Consider the following 19,947-nt stretch of genomic DNA (forward strand, 5'->3'; position numbering starts at 1 on the left):
TACAGCCAACTGTTTCCTAGACCGTGGGCTAGGCACAACTGTCCCTAAATTGATGTCGCCTGTGGACCCTGCATCCACCACATTCACCCAGTGTGCCGTGATGGACACATAACGTCCCTGGCCATGCCTACTGGTCCATGCATCTGTAGTCAGGTGCACCTTTGTACTCACAGATTGCCTAAGTGCATGGACGATGCGCTGTTTAACATGCTGGTGCAGGGCTGGGATGGCTTTTCTGGAAAAAAAGTGTCGACTAGGTAGCTCGTATCGTGGTTCAGCGTACTCCATCAGGGCTTTAAAAGCTTCGCTTTCAACTAAACGGTAGGGCATCATCTCTAACGAGATTAGTCTAGCTATGTGGGCGTTAAAACCCTGTGTACGCGGATGCGAGGATAAGTACTTCCTTTTTCTAACCAGAGTCTCATGTAGGGTGAGCTGGACTGGAGAGCAGGAGATCGTGGAACTTTCGGGTGTGCCGGTGTACATGGCAGACTGAGAGACGGTTGGAGACGGTATTGTTTCCGCCGGTGCCCTAGATGCAATATTTCCTCCTACTAAACTGGTGATTCCCTGACCCTGACTGCTTTTGGCTGGCAAAGAAACCTGCACAGATACTGCCGGTGGTGCGGAAAATGGTGGCCTTACAGTGACGGAAGGGATGTTGCGTTGCTGACTAGCTTCATTGGCCGAGGGTGCTACAACCTTAAGGGACGTTTGGTAGTTAGTCCAGGCTTGAAAATGCATGGTGGTTAAGTGTCTATGCATGCAACTAGTATTTAGACTTTTCAGATTCTGACCTCTGCTTAAGCTAGTTGAACATTTTTGACAGATGACTTTGCGCTGATCAGTTGGATGTTGTTTAAAAAAATGCCAGACTGCACTCTTCCTAGACTCGGATCCCTTTTCAGGGATTGCAGACTGAGCTTTAACCGGATGGCCACGCTGTCCTCCAACAGGTTTTGGCTTTGACACGCGTTTTGGGCCAGATACGGGCCCGGCAGATGGAACCTGTTGCGATGTTGATGCCTGCTGCGGCCCCTCCTCCACCTCCGCTTCTGAACTACTGCCGCCTGCACCCTGTTCCCCCAATGGCTGCCAATCGGGGTCAATAACTGGGTCATCTATTACCTTCTCTTCGAGCTCGTGTGCAACTTCGTCTGTGTCACTGTGTCGGTCGGTGGTATAGCGTTCGTGGCGGGGCAACATAGTCTCATCAGGGTCTGATTGTGGATCTGTACCCTGAGAGGGCAATGTGGTGGTCTGAGTCAAAGGAGCAGCATAGTACTCTGGCTGTGGCTGTGCATCAGTGCACTCCATGTCAGAATCTACTTGTAATGGGCATGGCCTGTTAAATGTTTCACTTTCTAAGCCAGGGACGGTATGTGTAAAGAGCTCCATGGAGTGACCCGTTGTGTCGCCTGCTGCATCCTTCTCTCTTGTTGTAGTTTTTGCTGAGGAGGACAAGGAAGCGACTTGTCCCTGACCGTGAACATCCACAAGCGACGCGCTGCTTTTACATTTACCAGTTTCGGAAGAGGAGGCAAAAGAGCTAGAGGCTGAGTCTGCAATGTAAGCCAAAACTTGCTGTTGCTGCTCCGCCTTTAAAAGCGGTTTTCCTACTCCCAGAAAAGAGAGCGTTGGAGGCCTTGTGTAGCCTGACGACGAAACTGGCTCCACAACTCCAGACTTAGGTGGAATATTTTTATCCCCACGACCACCTGATGCTCCACTACCACTACCATCATTACCAGCTGACAATGAACGCCCACGACGACCTCTTGCACCAGACTTCCTCATTGTTTAAAAATCGTAACCAAACTAACTTTATTTGTTGCTGTCAAACAACTTACACGGTGAGCTATAACTTCAGTATGATTTCAATATCCCTTAACAGGTTGGTGAGACCACAAGGAAAATCAGGCACAATGTTACACACTCTGTTTTCTGTGACACCAAATCACAGAGATGACACACACGCAGGACTGTCACTCAAGCACTAATGTCAATATTAATCTCCCACCTAATTTATTTATTTTTTTTTCTCTGTGAGACTTTAGAAACCAAATAATATTAAAAAAAAAAAAAAACAAGGCTTTCTATGGCCCACTGAATGAGAGGGACAGAGGTGGCACACCCAGGAGTCAAGACTGGCACACAAGCTGAAATGGCAATATTACTCTCCCACTGTTTTTTTATGTATTTTTTTTTTATTTTCAGGGAGACTTTAGAAACCAAATAATATTAAAAAAAAAAAAAAAAAACAAGGCTTTCTATGGCCCACTGAATGAGAGGGACAGAGGTGGCACACCCAGGAGTCAAGACTGGCACACAAGCTGAAAGGGCAATATTACTCTCCCACTGTTTTTTTATGTTTTTTTTTTTTTTATTTTCAGGGAGACTTTAGAAACCAAATAATATTAAAAAAAAAAAAAAACAAGGCTTTCTATGGCCCACTGAATGAGAGGGACAGAGGTGGCACACCCAGGAGTCAAGACTGGCACACAAGCTGAAATGGCAATATTACTCTCCCACTGTTTTTTTATGTATTTTTTTTTTATTTTCAGGGAGACTTTAGAAACCAAATAATATTAAAAAAAAAAACAAGGCTTTCTATGGCCCACTGAATGAGAGGGACAGAGGTGGCACACCCAGGAGTGAAGACTGGCACACAAGCTGAAAGGGCAATATTACTCTCCCACTGTTTTTTTAGGTATTTTTTTTTTTATTTTCAGGGAGACTTTAGAAACCAAATAATATTAAAAAAAAAACAAAAAAACAAGGCTTTCTATGGCCCACTGAATGAGAGGGACAGAGGTGGCACACCCAGGAGTCAAGACTGGCACACAAGCTGAAATGGCAATATTACTCTCCCACTGTTTTTTTATGTATTTTTTTTTTATTTTCAGGGAGACTTTAGAAACCAAATAATATTAAAAAAAAAACAAAAAAACAAGGCTTTCTATGGCCCACTGAATGAGAGGGACAGAGGTGGCACACCCAGGAGTCAAGACTGGCACACAAGCTGAAAGGGCAATATTACTCTCCCACTGTTTTTTTATGTTTTTTTTTTTATTATTTTCAGGGAGACTTTAGAAACCAAATAATATTAAAAAAAAAAAAAACAAGGCTTTCTATGGCCCACTGAATGAGAGGGACAGAGGTGGCACACCCAGGAGTCAAGACTGGCACACAAGCTGAAATGGCAATATTACTCTCCCACTGTTTTTTTATGTATTTTTTTTTTTATTTTCAGGGAGACTTTAGAAACCAAATAATATTAAAAAAAAAAAAACAAGGCTTTCTATGGCCCACTGAATGAGAGGGACAGAGGTGGCACACCCAGGAGTGAAGACTGGCACACAAGCTGAAAGGGCAATATTACTCTCCCACTGTTTTTTTAGGTATTTTTTTTTTTATTTTCAGGGAGACTTTAGAAACCAAATAATATTAAAAAAAAAAAAAAAAACAAGGCTTTCTATGGCCCACTGAATGAGAGATGGCACGCACAGGAGTGGCACACAAGCCCTGACTGAGGCCAATATTTTTCTCCCACTGATTGATGTAGTGTTTTTGTGTTGAGGTTGATTTTAAAACACAAATGAAGGAAAAAAATAAAAAGGCTTTCTATGGCCCACAATTAGAGAGAGAGGTGGCACACCCAGGAGTCAAGACTGGCACACAAGCTGAAATGGCAATATTACTCTCCCACTGTTTTTTTATGTATTTTTTTTTTATTTTCAGGGAGACTTTAGAAACCAAATAATATTAAAAAAAAAACAAAAAAACAAGGCTTTCTATGGCCCACTGAATGAGAGGGACAGAGGTGGCACACCCAGGAGTCAAGACTGGCACACAAGCTGAAAGGGCAATATTACTCTCCCACTGTTTTTTATGTATTTTTTTTTTTATTTTCAGGGAGACTTTAGAAACCAAATAATATTAAAAAAAAAAAAAAAAAAAGGCTTTCTATGGCCCACTGAATGAGAGGGACAGAGGTGGCACACCCAGGAGTCAAGACTGGCACACAAGCTGAAAGGGCAATATTACTCTCCCACTGTTTTTTTAGGTATTTTTTTTGTTTCAGGGAGACTTTAGAAACCAAATAATATTTAAAAAAAATAAATAAATAAATAGGCTTTCTATAGCCCACTGAATGAGAGATAGCACACACAGCAGTGGCACACAAGCCCTGACTGAGGCCAATATTTTTCTCCCACTGATTGATGTAGTGTTTTTGTGTTGAGGTAGATTTTAGAACACAAATGAAGGAAAAAATAAATAGGCTTTCTATGGCCCACTCAGTGAGAGATGGCACACACAGGGATGGCACTGTAGCAGAAATGCCAATCTTAATCTCCCACAAAAAAAAAAAAAACAGGGACTGTCCTACAATTACTATCTCCCCTGCAGTAATCTCAGCCAGGTATGGCAGGCAGCAATAGGAGTGGACTGATGCACAAATTAAATAAAAAGTGTGGACAAACAAAAAAGATAGCTGTGCAGAAAGGAAGGAACAAGAGGATATGTGCTTTGATAAAAGCAGTTGGTTTCCACAGTGGCGTACACACAGGAATACAGCTATCAGGGAGCCTTCTAGGGCAGCCCAATGAGCTACAGCGCTGAGGGGAAAAAAAAAAAATAGCTTCCACTGTCCCTGCACACCGAAGGTGGTGTTGGACAGTGGAAATCGCTGCAGCACAAGCGGTTTGGTGGTTAGTGGACCCTGCCTAACGCTCTCCCTGATTCTGACGAAGCGGCAGCAACCTCTCCCTAAGCTCAGATCAGCAGCAGTAAGATGGCGGTCGGCGGGAACGCCCCTTTATAGCCCCTGTGACGCCGCAGACAGCAAGCCAATCACTGCAATGCCCTTCTCTAAGATGGTGGGGACCAGGACCTATGTCATCACGCTGCCCACACTCTGCGTTCACCTTCATTGGCTGAGAAATGGCGCTTTTCGCGTCATTGAAACGCGACTTTGGCGCGAAAGTCGCGTACCGCATGGCCGACAAGCACAGGGGTCGGATCGGGTTTCATGAGACGCCGACTTAGCCAAAAGTCGGCGACTTTTGAAAATGATCGACCCGTTTCGCTCAACCCTAATTATGATATCATCAAATTATTATGACATCATCAAATGATTATGACATCATCAGTTGATTATGACATCATCAATTGATTATGACATCATCAGTTGATTATGACATCATCAGTTGATTATGACATCATCAAATGATTATGACATCATCAGTTGATTATGACATCATCAAATGATTATGACATCATCAAATGATTATGACATCATCAGTTGATTATGACATCATCAGTTGATTATGACATCATCAGTTGATCATGACATCATCAGTTGATTATGACATCATCAGTTGATTATGACATCATCAAATGATTATGACATCATCAAATGATTATGACATCATCAAATGATTATGACATCATCAAATGATTATGACATCATCAGTTGATTATGACATCATCAGTTGATTATGACATCATCAGTTGATTATGACATCATCAAATGATTATGACATCATCAAATGATTATGACATCATCAGTTAATTATGACATCATCAGTTGATTATGACATCATCAGTTGATTATGACATCATCAGTTGATCATGACATCATCAGTTGATTATGACATCATCAGTTGATTATGACATCATCAAATGATTATGACATCATCAAATGATTATGACATCATCAAATGATTATGACATCATCAGTTGATTATTACATCATCAATTGATTATGACATCATCAGTTGATTATGACATCATCAGTTGATTATGACATCATCAAATGATTATGACATCATCAAATTATTATGACATCATCAAATGATTATGACATCATCAGTTGATTATGACATCATCAAATGATTATGACATCATCAAATGATTATGACATCATCAGTTGATTATGACATCATCAGTTGATTATGACATCATCAGTTGATTATGACATCATCAATGATTATGACATCATCAAATGATTATGACATCATCAAATGATTATGACATCATCAGTTGATTATGACATCATCAGTTGATTATGACATCATCAAATGAGTATGACATCATCAAATGATTATGACATCATCAGTTGATTATGACATCATCAGTTGATTATGACATCATCAGTTGATTATGACATCATCAAATGATTATGACATCATCAAATGATTATGACATCATCAGTTGATTATGACATCATCAATTGATTATGACATCATCAGTTGATTATGACATCATCAGTTGATTATGACATCATCAGTTGATTATGACATCATCAAATGATTATGACATCATCAAATGATTATGACATCATCAGTTGATTATGACATCATCAGTTGATTATGACATCATCAGTTGATTATGACATCATCAAATGATTATGACATCATCAGTTGATTATGACATCATCAGTTGATTATGACATCATCAGTTGATTATGACATCATCAAATGATTATGACATCATCAAATGATTATGACATCATCAGTTGATTATGACATCATCAAATGATTATGACATCATCAAATGATTATGACATCATCAGTTGATTATGACATCATCAGTTGATCATGACATCATCAGTTGATTATGACATCATCAGTTGATTATGACATCATCAAATGATTATGACATCATCAGTTGATTATGACATCATCAGTTGATTATGACATCATCAAATGATTATGACATCATCAAATGATTATGACATCATCAAATGATTATGACATCATCAGTTGATTATGACATCATCAGTTGATCATGACATCATCAGTTGATTATGACATAATCAGTTGATTATGACATCATCAAATGATTATGACATCATCAAATGATTATGACATCATCAAATGATTATGACATCATCAGTTGATTATGACATCATCAGTTGATTATGACATCATCAAATGATTATGACATCATCAGTTGATTATGACATCATCAGTTGATTATGACATCATCAGTTGATTATGACATCATCAGTTGATTATGACATCATCAAATGAATATGACATCATCAAATGATTATGACATCATCAAATGATTATGACATCATCAAATGATTATGACATCATCAGTTGATTATGACATCATCAAATGATTATGACATCATCAAATGATTATGACATAATCATTTGATTATGACATCATCAGTTGATTATGACATCATCAAATGATTATGACATCATCACATGATTATGACATCATCAAATGATTATGACATCATCAAATGATTATGACATCATCAAATGATTATGACATCATCAGTTGATTATGACATCATCAGTTGATTATGACATCATCAAATGATTATGACATCATCAGTTGATTATGACATCATCAGTTGATTATGACATCATCAGTTGATTATGACATCATCAATGATTATGACATCATCAAATGATTATGACATCATCAGTTGATTATGACATCATCAAATGATTATGACATCATCAGTTGATTATGACATCATCAGTTGATTATGACATTATCAGTTGATTATGACATCATCAGTTGATTATGACATCATCAGTTGATTATGACATCATCAAATTTTTATGACATCATCAAATGATTATGACATCATCAAATTATTATGACATCATCAAATGATTATGACATCATCAGTTGATTATGACATCATCAGTTGATTATGACATCATCAGTTGATTATGACATCATCAAATGATTATGACATCATCAAATGATTATGACATCATCAGTTGATTATGACATCATCAGTTGATTATGACATCATCAAATGATTATGACATCATCAGTTGATTATGACATCATCAGTTGATTATGACATTATCAGTTGATTATGACATCATCAGTTGATTATGACATCATCAAATGATTATGACATCATCAGTTGATCATGACATCATCAAATGATTATGACATCATCAGTTGATTATGACATCATCAGTTGATTATGACATCATCAAATGATTATGACATCATCAAATGATTATGACATCATCAGTTGATTATGACATCATCAAATGATTATGACATCATCAAATGATTATGACATCATCAAATGATTATGACATCATCAGTTGATTATGACATCATCAAATGATTATGACATCATCAAATGATTATGACATCATCAAATGATTATGACATCATCAGTTGATTATGACATCATCAGTTGGTTATGACATCATCAAATGATTATGACATCATCAAATTAATATGACATCATCAAATGATTATGACATCATCAAATGATTATGACATCATCAAATTATTATGACATCATCAGTTGATTATGACATCATCAAATGATTATGACATCATCAAATGATTATGACATCATCAGTTGATTATGACATCATCAGTTGATTATGACATCATCAGTTGATTATGACATCATCAAATGATTATGACATAATCAGTTGATTATGACATCATCAGTTGATTATGACATCATCAGTTGATTATGACATCATCAAATGATTATGACATCATCAGTTGGTTATGACATCATCAATTGATTATGACATCATCAGTTGATTATGACATCATCAATTGATTATGACATCATCAAATGATTATGACATCATCAAATGATTATGACATCATCAGTTGATTATGACATCATCAAATGATTATGACACCATCAGTTGATTATGACATCATCAGTTGATTATAACATCATCAAATGATTATGACATCATCAAATGGTTATGACATCATCAAATGATTATGACATCATCAGTTGATTATGACATCATCAAATGATTATGACATCATCAGTTGATTGTGACATCATCAAATGATTATGACATCATCAAATGATTTTGACATCATCAGTTGATTATGACATCATCAAATGATTATGACATCATCAAATGATTATGACATCATCAGTTGATTATGACATCATCAAATGATTATGACATCATCAAATGATTATGACATCATCAGTTGATTATGACATCATCAAATGATTATGATATCATCAAATTATTATGACATCATCAAATGATTATGACATCATCAGTTGATTATGACATCATCAATTGATTATGACATCATCAGTTGATTATGACATCATCAGTTGATTATGACATCATCAAATGATTATGACATCATCAGTTGATTATGACATCATCAAATGATTATGACATCATCAAATGATTATGACATCATCAGTTGATTATGACATCATCAGTTGATTATGACATCATCAGTTGATCATGACATCATCAGTTGATTATGACATCATCAGTTGATTATGACATCATCAAATGATTATGACATCATCAAATGATTATGACATCATCAAATGATTATGACATCATCAGTTGATTATGACATCATCAGTTGATTATGACATCATCAATTGATTATGACATCATCAGTTGATTATGACATCATCAGTTGATTATGACATCATCAAATGATTATGACATCATCAAATTATTATGACATCATCAAATGATTATGACATCATCAGTTGATTATGACATCATCAAATGATTATGACATCATCAAATGATTATGACATCATCAGTTGATTATGACATCATCAGTTGATTATGACATCATCAGTTGATTATGACATCATCAATGATTATGACATCATCAAATGATTATGACATCATCAAATGATTATGACATCATCAGTTGATTATGACATCATCAGTTGATTATGACATCATCAAATGATTATGACATCATCAAATGATTATGACATCATCAGTTGATTATGACATCATCAGTTGATTATGACATCATCAGTTGATTATGACATCATCAAATGATTATGACATCATCAAATGATTATGACATCATCAGTTGATTATGACATCATCAATTGATTATGACATCATCAGTTGATTATGACATCATCAGTTGATTATGACATCATCAGTTGATTATGACATCATCAAATGATTATGACATCATCAAATGATTATGACATCATCAGTTGATTATGACATCATCAGTTGATTATGACATCATCAGTTGATTATGACATCATCAAATGATTATGACATCATCAGTTGATTATGACATCATCAGTTGATTATGACATCATCAGTTGATTATGACATCATCAAATGATTATGACATCATCAAATGATTATGACATCATCAGTTGATTATGACATCATCAAATGATTATGACATCATCAAATGATTATGACATCATCAGTTGATTATGACATCATCAGTTGATCATGACATCATCAGTTGATTATGACATCATCAGTTGATTATGACATCATCAAATGATTATGACATCATCAGTTGATTATGACATCATCAGTTGATTATGACATCATCAAATGATTATGACATCATCAAATGATTATGACATCATCAAATGATTATGACATCATCAGTTGATTATGACATCATCAGTTGATCATGACATCATCAGTTGATTATGACATCATCAGTTGATTATGACATCATCAAATGATTATGACATCATCAAATGATTATGACATCATCAGTTGATTATGACATCATCAGTTGATTATGACATCATCAAATGATTATGACATCATCAGTTGATTATGACATCATCAGTTGATTATGACATCATCAGTTGATTATGACATCATCAGTTGATTATGACATCATCACATGAATATGACATCATCAAATGATTATGACATCATCAAATGATTATGACATCATCAAATGATTATGACATCATCAGTTGATTATGACATCATCAGTTGATTATGACATCATCAGTTGATTATGACATCATCAGTTGATCATGACATCATCAGTTGATTATGACATCATCAGTTGATTATGACATCATCAAATGATTATGACATCATCAAATGATTATGACATCATCAGTTGATTATGACATCATCAGTTGATTATGACATCATCAAATGATTATGGCATCATCAGTTGATTATGACATCATCAAATGATTATGACATCATCAAATGATTATGACATCATCAAATGATTATGACATCATCAGTTGATTATGACATCATCAAATGATTATGACATCATCAGTTGATTATGACATCATCATTTGATTATGACATCATCAGTTGATTATGACATCATCAAATGATTATGACATCATCAAATGATTATGACATCATCAAATGATTATGACATCATCAGTTGATTATGACACCATCAGTTGATTATGACATCATCAGTTGATTATGACATCATCAAATGATTATGACATCATCAAATGATTATGACATCATCAGTTGATTATGACATCATCAGTTGATTATGACATCATCAGTTGATTATGACATCATCAGTTGATTATGACATTATCAGTTGATTATGACATCATCAGTTGATTATGACATCATCAAATGATTATGACATCATCAGTTGATCATGACATCATCAAATGATTATGACATCATCAGTTGATTATGACATCATCAGTTGATTATGACATCATCAAATGATTATGACATCATCAAATGATTATGACATCATCAGTTGATTATGACATCATCAAATGATTATGACATCATCAAATGATTATGACATCATCAAATGATTATGACATCATCAGTTGATTATGACATCATCAAATGATTATGACATCATCAAATGATTATGACATCATCAAATGATTATGACATCATCAGTTGATTATGACATCATCAGTTGGTTATGACATCATCAAATGATTATGACATCATCAAATTAATATGACATCATCAAATGATTATGACATCATCAAATGATTATGACATCATCAAATTATTATGACATCATCAGTTGATTATGACATCATCAAATGATTATGACATCATCAAATGATTATGACATCATCAGTTGATTATGACATCATCAGTTGATTATGACATCATCAGTTGATTATGACATCATCAAATGATTATGACATAATCAGTTGATTATGACATCATCAGTTGATTATGACATCATCAGTTGATTATGACATCATCAAATGATTATGACATCATCAGTTGGTTATGACATCATCAATTGATTATGACATCATCAGTTGATTATGACATCATCAATTGATTATGACATCATCAAATGATTATGACATCATCAAATGATTATGACATCATCAGTTGATTATGACATCATCAAATGATTATGACACCATCAGTTGATTATGACATCATCAGTTGATTATAACATCATCAAATGATTATGACATCATCAAATGGTTATGACATCATCAAATGATTATGACATCATCAGTTGATTATGACATCATCAAATGATTATGACATCATCAGTTGATTGTGACATCATCAAATGATTATGACATCATCAAATGATTTTGACATCATCAGTTGATTATGACATCATCAAATGATTATGACATCATCAAATGATTATGACATCATCAGTTGATTATGACATCATCAAATGATTATGACATCATCAAATGATTATGACATCATCAGTTGATTATGACATCATCAAATGATTATGATATCATCAAATTATTATGACATCATCAAATGATTATGACATCATCAGTTGATTATGACATCATCAATTGATTATGACATCATCAGTTGATTATGACATCATCAGTTGATTATGACATCATCAAATGATTATGACATCATCAGTTGATTATGACATCATCAAATGATTATGACATCATCAAATGATTATGACATCATCAGTTGATTATGACATCATCAGTTGATTATGACATCATCAGTTGATCATGACATCATCAGTTGATTATGACATCATCAGTTGATTATGACATCATCAAATGATTATGACATCATCAAATGATTATGACATCATCAAATGATTATGACATCATCAGTTGATTATGACATCATCAGTTGATTATGACATCATCAATTGATTATGACATCATCAGTTGATTATGACATCATCAGTTGATTATGACATCATCAAATGATTATGACATCATCAAATTATTATGACATCATCAAATGATTATGACATCATCAGTTGATTATGACATCATCAAATGATTATGACATCATCAAATGATTATGACATCATCAGTTGATTATGACATCATCAGTTGATTATGACATCATCAGTTGATTATGACATCATCAATGATTATGACATCATCAAATGATTATGACATCATCAAATGATTATGACATCATCAGTTGATTATGACATCATCAGTTGATTATGACATCATCAAATGATTATGACATCATCAAATGATTATGACATCATCAGTTGATTATGACATCATCAGTTGATTATGACATCATCAGTTGATTATGACATCATCAAATGATTATGACATCATCAAATGATTATGACATCATCAGTTGATTATGACATCATCAATTGATTATGACATCATCAGTTGATTATGACATCATCAGTTGATTATGACATCATCAGTTGATTATGACATCATCAAATGATTATGACATCATCAAATGATTATGACATCATCAGTTGATTATGACATCATCAGTTGATTATGACATCATCAGTTGATTATGACATCATCAAATGATTATGACATCATCAGTTGATTATGACATCATCAGTTGATTATGACATCATCAGTTGATTATGACATCATCAAATGATTATGACATCATCAAATGATTATGACATCATCAGTTGATTATGACATCATCAAATGATTATGACATCATCAAATGATTATGACATCATCAGTTGATTATGACATCATCAGTTGATCATGACATCATCAGTTGATTATGACATCATCAGTTGATTATGACATCATCAAATGATTATGACATCATCAGTTGATTATGACATCATCAGTTGATTATGACATCATCAAATGATTATGACATCATCAAATGATTATGACATCATCAAATGATTATGACATCATCAGTTGATTATGACATCATCAGTTGATCATGACATCATCAGTTGATTATGACATCATCAGTTGATTATGACATCATCAAATGATTATGACATCATCAAATGATTATGACATCATCAGTTGATTATGACATCATCAGTTGATTATGACATCATCAAATGATTATGACATCATCAGTTGATTATGACATCATCAGTTGATTATGACATCATCAGTTGATTATGACATCATCAGTTGATTATGACATCATCACATGAATATGACATCATCAAATGATTATGACATCATCAAATGATTATGACATCATCAAATGATTATGACATCATCAGTTGATTATGACATCATCAGTTGATTATGACATCATCAGTTGATTATGACATCATCAGTTGATCATGACATCATCAGTTGATTATGACATCATCAGTTGATTATGACATCATCAAATGATTATGACATCATCAAATGATTATGACATCATCAGTTGATTATGACATCATCAGTTGATTATGACATCATCAAATGATTATGGCATCATCAGTTGATTATGACATCATCAAATGATTATGACATCATCAAATGATTATGACATCATCAAATGATTATGACATCATCAGTTGATTATGACATCATCAAATGATTATGACATCATCAGTTGATTATGACATCATCATTTGATTATGACATCATCAGTTGATTATGACATCATCAAATGATTATGACATCATCAAATGATTATGACATCATCAAATGATTATGACATCATCAGTTGATTATGACACCATCAGTTGATTATGACATCATCAGTTGATTATGACATCATCAAATGATTATGACATCATCAAATGATTATGACATCATCAGTTGATTATGACATCATCAGTTGATTATGACATCATCAGTTGATTATGACATCATCAAATGATTATGACATCATCAGTTGATTATGACATCATCAAATGATTATGACATCATCAAATGATTATGACATCATCAGTTGATTATGACATCATCAAATGATTATGACATCATCAGTTGATTATGACATCATCAGTTGATCATGACATCATCAGTTGATTATGACATCATCAGTTGATTATGACATCATCAAATGATTATGACATCATCAGTTGATTATGACATCATCAGTTGATTATGACATCATCAGTTGATTATGACATCATCAAATGATTATGACATCATCAAATGATTATGACATCATCAGTTGATTGTGACATCATCAAATGATTATGACATCATCAGTTGATTATGACATCATCAGTTGATTATGACATCATCAAATGATTATGACATCATCAAATGATTATGACATCATCAGTTGATTATGACATCATCAAATGATTACAACATCTTCAGTTGATTATGACATCATCAAATGATTATGACATCATCAGTTGATTATGACATCATCACTTGATTATGACATCATCAGTTGATCATGACATCATCAGTTGATTATGACATCATCAGTTGATTATGACATCATCAAATGATTATGACATCATCAAATGATTATGACATCATCAGTTGATTATTACATCATCAATTGATTATGACATCATCAGTTGATTATGACATCATCAGTTGATTATGACATCATCAAATGATTATGACATCATCAAATTATTATGACATCATCAAATGATTATGACATCATCAGTTGATTATGACATCATCAAATGATTATGACATCATCAAATGATTATGACATCATCAGTTGATTATGACATCATCAGTTGATTATGACATCATCAGTTGATTATGACATCATCAATGATTATGACATCATCAAATGATTATGACATCATCAAATGATTATGACATCATCAGTTGATTATGACATCATCAGTTGATTATGACATCATCAAATGATTATGACATCATCAAATGATTATGACATCATCAGTTGATTATGACATCATCAGTTGATTATGACATCATCAGTTGATTATGACATCATCAAATGATTATGACATCATCAAATGATTATGACATCATCAGTTGATTATGACATCATCAGTTGATTATGACATCATCAGTTAATTATGACATCATCAGTTGATTATGACATCATCAGTTGATTATGACATCATCAAATGATTATGACATCATCAAATGATTATGACATCATCAGTTGATTATGACATCATCAGTTGATTATGACATCATCAGTTGATTATGACATCATCAGTTGATTATGACATCATCAAATGATTATGACATCATCAGTTGATTATGACATCATCAGTTGATTATGACATCATCAGTTGATTATGACATCATCAAATGATTATGACATCATCAAATGATTATGACATCATCAGTTGATTATGACATCATCAAATGATTATGACATCATCAAATGATTATGACATCATCAGTTGATTATGACATCATCAGTTGATCATGACATCATCAGTTGATTATGACATCATCAAATGATTATGACATCATCAGTTGATTATGACATCATCAGTTGATTATGACATCATCAGTTGATTATGACATCATCAAATGATTATGACATCATCAAATGATTATGACATCATCAGTTGATTATGACATCATCAGTTGATTATGACATCATCAAATGATTATGACATCATCAGTTGATTATGACATCATCAGTTGATTATGACATCATCAAATGATTATGACATCATCAAATGATTATGACATCATCAAATGATTATGACATCATCAGTTGATTATGACATCATCAGTTGATCATGACATCATCAGTTGATTATGACATCATCAGTTGATTATGACATCATCAAATGATTATGACATCATCAAATGATTATGACATCATCAGTTAATTATGACATCATCAGTTGATTATGACATCATCAGTTGATCATGACATCATCAGTTGATTATGACATCATCAGTTGATTATGACATCATCAAATGATTATGACATCATCAAATGATTATGACATCATCAGTTAATTATGACATCATCAGTTGATTATGACATCATCAGTTGATTATGACATCATCAGTTGATCATGACATCATCAGTTGATTATGACATCATCAGTTGATTATGACATCATCAAATGATTATGACATCATCAAATGATTATGACATCATCAAATGATTATGACATCATCAGTTGATTATTACATCATCAATTGATTATGACATCATCAGTTGATTATGACATCATCAGTTGATTATGACATCATCAAATGATTATGACATCATCAAATTATTATGACATCGTCAAATGATTATGACATCATCAGTTGATTATGACATCATCAAATGATTATGACATCATCAAATGATTATGACATCATCAGTTGATTATGACATCATCAGTTGATTATGACATCATCAGTTGATTATGACATCATCAATGATTATGACATCATCAAATGATTATGACATCATCAAATGATTATGACATCATCAGTTGATTATGACATCATCAGTTGATTATGACATCATCAAATGATTATGACATCATCAAATGATTATGACATCATCAGTTGATTATGACATCATCAGTTGATTATGACATCATCAGTTGATTATGACATCATCAAATGATTATGACATCATCAAATGATTATGACATCATCAGTTGATTATGACATCATCAATTGATTATGACATCATCAGTTGATTATGACATCATCAGTTGATTATGACATCATCAGTTGATTATGACATCATCAAATGATTATGACATCATCAAATGATTATGACATCATCAAATGATTATGACATCATCAGTTGATTATGACATCATCAAATGATTATGACATCATCAGTTGATTATGACATCATCAGTTGATCATGACATCATCAGTTGATTATGACATCATCAGTTGATTATGACATCATCAAATGATTATGACATCATCAGTTGATTATGACATCATCAGTTGATTATGACATCATCAGTTGATTATGACATCATCAAATGATTATGACATCATCAAATGATTATGACATCATCAGTTGATTATGACATCATCAAATGATTATGACATCATCAGTTGATTATGACATCATCAGTTGATTATGACATCATCAGTTGATTATGACATCATCAAATGATTATGACATCATCAAATGATTATGACATCATCAGTTGATTATGACATCATCAAATGATTACAACATCTTCAGTTGATTATGACATCATCAAATGATTATGACATCATCAGTTGATTATGACATCATCACTTGATTATGACATCATCAGTTGATCATGACATCATCAGTTGATTATGACATCATCAGTTGATTATGACATCATCAAATGATTATGACATCATCAAATGATTATGACATCATCAGTTGATTATGACATCATCAGTTGATTATGACATCATCAGTTGATTATGACATCATCAGTTGATTATGACATCATTAGTTGATTATGACATCATCAGTTGATTATGACATCATCAAATGATTATGACATCATCAAATGATTATGACATCATCAAATGATTATGACATCATCAGTTGATTATTACATCATCAATTGATTATGACATCATCAGTTGATTATGACATCATCAGTTGATTATGACATCATCAAATGATTATGACATCATCAAATTATTATGACATCATCAAATGATTATGACATCATCAGTTGATTATGACATCATCAGTTGATTATGACATCATCAGTTGATTATGACATCATCAAATGATTATGACATCATCAAATGATTATGACATCATCAGTTGATTATGACATCATCAAATGATTATGACATCATCAAATGATTATGACATCATCAGTTGATTATGACATCATCAGTTGATCATGACATCATCAGTTGATTATGACATCATCAGTTGATTATGACATCATCAAATGATTATGACATCATCAGTTGATTATGACATCATCAAATGATTATGACATCATCAAATGATTATGACATCATCAGTTGATTATGACATCATCAGTTGATTATGACATCATCAGTTGATTATGACATCATCAATGATTATGACATCATCAAATGATTATGACATCATCAAATGATTATGACATCATCAGTTGATTATGACATCATCAGTTGATTATGACATCATCAAATGATTATGACATCATCAAATGATTATGACATCATCAGTTGATTATGACATCATCAGTTGATTATGACATCATCAGTTGATTATGACATCATCAAATGATTATGACATCATCAAATGATTATGACATCATCAGTTGATTATGACATCATCAGTTGATTATGACATCATCAGTTAATTATGACATCATCAGTTGATTATGACATCATCAGTTGATTATGACATCATCAAATGATTATGACATCATCAAATGATTATGACATCATCAGTTGATTATGACATCATCAGTTGATTATGACATCATCAGTTGATTATGACATCATCAGTTGATTATGACATCATCAAATGATTATGACATCATCATCAGGTGATTATGACATCATCAGTTGATTATGACATCATCAGTTGATTATGACATCATCAAATGATTATGACATCATCAAATGATTATGACATCATCAGTTGATTATGACATCATCAAATGATTATGACATCATCAAATGATTATGACATCATCAGTTGATTATGACATCATCAGTTGATCATGACATCATCAGTTGATTATGACATCATCAAATGATTATGACATCATCAGTTGATTATGACATCATCAGTTGATTATGACATCATCAGTTGATTATGACATCATCAAATGATTATGACATCATCAAATGATTATGACATCATCAGTTGATTATGACATCATCAGTTGATTATGACATCATCAAATGATTATGACATCATCAGTTGATTATGACATCATCAGTTGATTATGACATCATCAAATGATTATGACATCATCAAATGATTATGACATCATCAAATGATTATGACATCATCAGTTGATTATGACATCATCAGTTGATCATGACATCATCAGTTGATTATGACATCATCAGTTGATTATGACATCATCAAATGATTATGACATCATCAGTTGATTATGACATCATCAGTTGATTATGACATCATCAGTTGATTATGACATCAT

Source organism: Ranitomeya variabilis, chromosome 1, assembly GCF_051348905.1.
Source record: "Ranitomeya variabilis isolate aRanVar5 chromosome 1, aRanVar5.hap1, whole genome shotgun sequence".
In the NCBI taxonomy this organism is placed as follows: Eukaryota; Metazoa; Chordata; class Amphibia; order Anura; family Dendrobatidae; genus Ranitomeya; species Ranitomeya variabilis.